Consider the following 4,550-nt stretch of genomic DNA (forward strand, 5'->3'; position numbering starts at 1 on the left):
GGTCTTGGATCAATCTTTGAGATCGATCCAAATGACCCTTGGTGCCTATTTTAAAAACTGCCCTCGACAAGTTCGATCGATCGAGAAAGATCTCCGATCGATCGAACATAAATCAATTTGTGGGTTCACAAATTGATCTAAGCTCAAAACGACACAGTTTATTTATTTATTTTTATTTTTTATTTATTTATTTTTTTTGAAAATAAAATAAAATAAAATAAATATTAAAAATTAAAGTGCTGTCAAAGTCAAAGTCAAGGTCAACAAAGAGACACAGATTGATCAAGCTGAGATCGATCGAGAAGCTACTTCGATCGATCGAACAGGTGAAAACCTACAGACAAGTTCGAACGATCAGACAGAGATCTGTTTTATGCAGGGTTCAAAAATTTTCTAAGTGTTGAAAGTGAAGATCAATCCAAGAAGAATTTCAGATCGATCACAAAACATTTCGTACGATGGGACAGAGAGGTGAAATATGCAGGTTTGATGCAGGAATGAAGTTCGATCGATCGAACCTTTTTTGAGATCGATCGAACTGTCACAAAATGCCTAATTTCAGAATGAAAGTGTATGCATTCCCAATCAAAATCCCTAACCATGTGTATGAACCCAGAATATATATAGACGACGCAAGAATTGAAAGGTAAAATAGAAATAAGGGAGGAATAGGGTTGTAAACCCTACGAAGCATTGCTAGTCTTTAATGTCTCTAGTAAGACATTGGGCTCTTTTAGCCCAGATCAAATATCTTGTTATAAATCCCCTCCTTGGCGGGGTGAAAAACACTTTGAACCTTATCCAACAAATAGTTCTTTAAGGAACTTGTTGGATTTAGATCAAATGGAATTGACGGTCCTTCATCAAGGAAACTCTTGAGCTTCCATGCCCTTTCAACACAAGGTTTTGAAACAACATTCTTTACTTTCAAGTTTGAAGATAGATTCTTGAAAATTCCACTTCCAAGCAAGGACTCAACTTTATCACATTCATTGGCAATACATTTTTTAACAACACACACTTCTTCATGCTTGTCCATTGAATTCGGGGTCAAATTAAAAATGTCCGACTTCATTTTCTTATGCCCAAAGGAGATTTTCATTATCCCCGTCCTACAATTTATGTTGGCATTTGTGGTTGCCAAGAAAGCACGGCCAAGGATAACAGGAATTTGGTTCTTGGGGTTTAGAACCGGTTCCGTGTCTATGACAACGAAATCAAAGGGGAAGAAGAATTTATCAATCTTAATCAAGATATCCTCAATGATACCGTGGGCCTTTTTGATGGATCGGTCGGTAAGTTGCAAAACTACCGACGTCGGTTTTAAGTCTCCTAAGCCCAATTTGACATATACCGAGTAAGGAAGAAGGTTAACACTTGCTCCTAAGTTTAAAAAAGCCCGATTAATGACATAGTCACCAATGATGCAAGAAGTAGTAGGTGAACCGAGGTCCTTAAACTTTGGGAGTGTGTTATGTTGTAAAATGGAGCTCACTTGCTCGGTCAAGACCACTTTTCTTGGTGCTTGGCTTTTGTTCTTCCTCTTTTGGGTGCAAAGATCTTTTAAAAATTTGGCATAAGCCAGAATTTGCTTAATTGCATCCAAAAGCGGAAGATTGATCTTCACTTGCCTAAACACATCAATGATTTCATTAGTCTTGGTCTTTTATTTGTCAAGAGAAATAGATCATTTCAAGGCATCCGGAAATGGAGCTTTAGGCTCAAAAGCTTTTTCAAAATCTTTCTTTGAAGAATTTTCAACACAAGAATTTTTCAAATCATCTTTCAAAGCTTTGTTTAAATCATTTTCCATTACTTTGTCAACAAAGGGGTCATGCATATGCAATGAAGGAGGAATAGGATGTGAAACGGGACTGGTGTCAACTTTTGGTTACACCGGTTCACTCTCTTCATTGGACATACTCACTTAGTTGTCTACAATTCTCCCACTTCTCAAGGTTGTCATCGCATTGACATGTTCGATTGTGTGACCTTCCGATGAGGAATGAGTCTTCACAATACATTATTGCTTTGGTGGTGCATTCAAAGGCATCTTCCCTTTCTCTCTAGCATTCAAAGTACTAGCTATTTACCCTACTTGGGTTTCTAGTTTAGCAATGGATTGGGAATGGGAATGAAGTAATTGAGTGTTCACTTCTAGAGTACCTAGAGCGGTTAACACTTTTGCCTCAAAAACGGGACTCCTAGAATTTCCTTGAGAATATGACAATTGGTTAGGAAAATGAGAATTAGAAAATTGATTACCATGCGATTAAAATGATGATGATCTAAAACCTTGGGAACCTTGGCCTTGCATTGGAGGTGGAACATACTTGTTTTGAAAACAACATTGGGGAGGGTTTGAGCATTCCCCTTGATTTTTCCAAGAGAAGTTTGGATGGTTCCTCCAACTTGAATTGTAATGAGTGCCATAGGGATTATTCCCTTGGTTGACAAATGTAGCATTGACTTGCTCATGGTTTTCACTTGGCACATGTCCATGGGGACAATTGGAAGTAGAATGTAAAACACTTGAAAAAGTCATGCAAGATTCATTAGTTGCACGATGATGAACATGATTAGGGGAGGAAGATACTTGATTCGTCGAAATTTGGTTGATAAAAAATTGATAAAACCTTTGAGATAAAGATTTTATCTCAGCGACTATGTCATTGGAGTTGTCAACTTGATATAAGCCAACATTTTTCCTTCCACCTAGATTTCTACCATTTTTAGAAGATAAGGATCTATGCATTGAATTCTTACTCATACTTTCATACAATTACCACACATCATTTTCATGCTTGTCAAGATAAAAACCACCCATGGATGCATCAACTATACCCTTGTGATTATCGGGCAAACTTTTAAAGAAATATTGGACTAGTTGCCACTTAGGTATGTCATGATGAGGGCACTTCCTAAGCAAGTCATTAAACCTTTCCCATGCCTCATGAAACATTTCCCCATCCCCTTGAGAAAATTCATGAATGGAAGTTCTCATGGCATTGGTCTTAGAAACTGAGTAGTACTTTTTCAAGAACTCTTGTTGCATTTCCGCCCAAGAAGTTATCGAAAAAGGCCTAAGATTGTTGAACCAATATTTTGCCTTGTCTTTAAGGGTGAAAGGAAAAATTTTAAGTCTTAAAACCTCTTCCTGCATGTCCGTGTATTTCACGGTGGAACACACTTCAAGAAACTCATCCAAATGCTTGTAAGGTTCTTCACTAGGAAGTCCATGATAGTTTGGAAGCATTTGAATAGTTTGTGGTTTAATCTAATAGTGATGTGCTCTAAATGGAGGCAATTGAATGCAAGTGGGTGCATTGTATTCATTAGGCATATAATGATTTCTTAAAGCAATGGGACGATTCACAACCGGCGGTGCTACTAGGACACCTTGATTAGTTTGAACCATGGGAGATTGTGGAGCAAAAATTGGCCGAGGCATTCCCAATGAAATTTAGCCTTGTTGTTGTGGTGGGATAAATGGTCTAGGCATGCCTAATGGTACTTTAATATTTTCATGATGTACATTAGGGTGGAGGATGCCTTGTTGGTCTATGTGACCAAGGTCCTCCATATGGTCGTCATTTAATTCCTCCATTGGAGAAATGGAGTGATGAGAACTACCACTTCCCCTAGGATTATGAACAACCGATTAAAGATGCAAATTAAGAGGGACAAGAGTAGGATTTAATGACCTACGACCATGCATACACTAGCTAAACAAATTACAAGCAAATAACAATCATTTCGCCCCCACAACAAATCAATCAACAAATCTCCACATATAATGATCCCATACTCCCATGCTTGAACAACATGCAAAGAAACGTAAATTGCCTCCGCGCGGGCTCATGATTGACCTAAGAATTGAAAAATTTGCCACCACGGGGGCTGACGATTTAACTAGAGATTGAGTTAGAAAGATCTCACAAAGGGTTATTAAGTAACTTTAATTCATTTTTAAGTTTCAAGCCTTGTTATGCTTTGCAATTTTTTAGATTTTAGCTCCTTTTTGCTTTTGCTTAGCTTCACTTGGCTTCGTTGCTTTCAATTCTCCTTTGCTCAATTCACCTAATCAAATATGAACAAACACAATAAGTAACAAGAAAGAAAATAAAGTAAAGACACAATCCAAAGAGTACTAATTCCTATTTGTTTCCAAAACACGGCGTTGCTAATCAGAATCCCCGGCAACAGTGCCAAAATTTGATGAGGCCGCTTGTATACGCCAAAATAATGTAGTGAATGTACGGTTTAAGAAAAGCCTTTTTGGTCAAATTTAAATTTGTAAAAAACCACTACTACTACTACAACTAACGTAGCAAGGGTGAGTAGGGATCGTCCCAAGGGATTAGAGGCATTGTGATAAGGAAACAAAGTTGGATTAGTAGGTCTGGTGATCAAAGGTAGATTGTTTGGGTTGATTAAACTAGAATGCAATTGGAATTAAAGCAAGAAAAAGTAACAAATTAGAAAGTAAGGGAAAAGATATAGAGGGAAGGACTTGGGGTACTAGAGCTCACTTCTAAGCTTGACTTCAC

At 37.7% G+C, this 4,550-nt stretch overlaps 1 pseudogene; it reads left to right on the plus strand.

The window, feature by feature from the left end:
- Positions 1–2,900: 2,900 nt before the first annotated feature.
- LOC132301948 (small nucleolar RNA R71) lies at positions 2,901–2,998 on the plus strand (annotated as a pseudogene).
- Positions 2,999–4,550: the final 1,552 nt, after the last annotated feature.

This window comes from Cornus florida, unplaced genomic scaffold, assembly GCF_030987335.1.
Source record: "Cornus florida cultivar Cherokee Brave unplaced genomic scaffold, ASM3098733v1 CherokeeBrave_3.0.0_Hap2_Chr03, whole genome shotgun sequence".
In the NCBI taxonomy this organism is placed as follows: Eukaryota; Viridiplantae; Streptophyta; class Magnoliopsida; order Cornales; family Cornaceae; genus Cornus; species Cornus florida.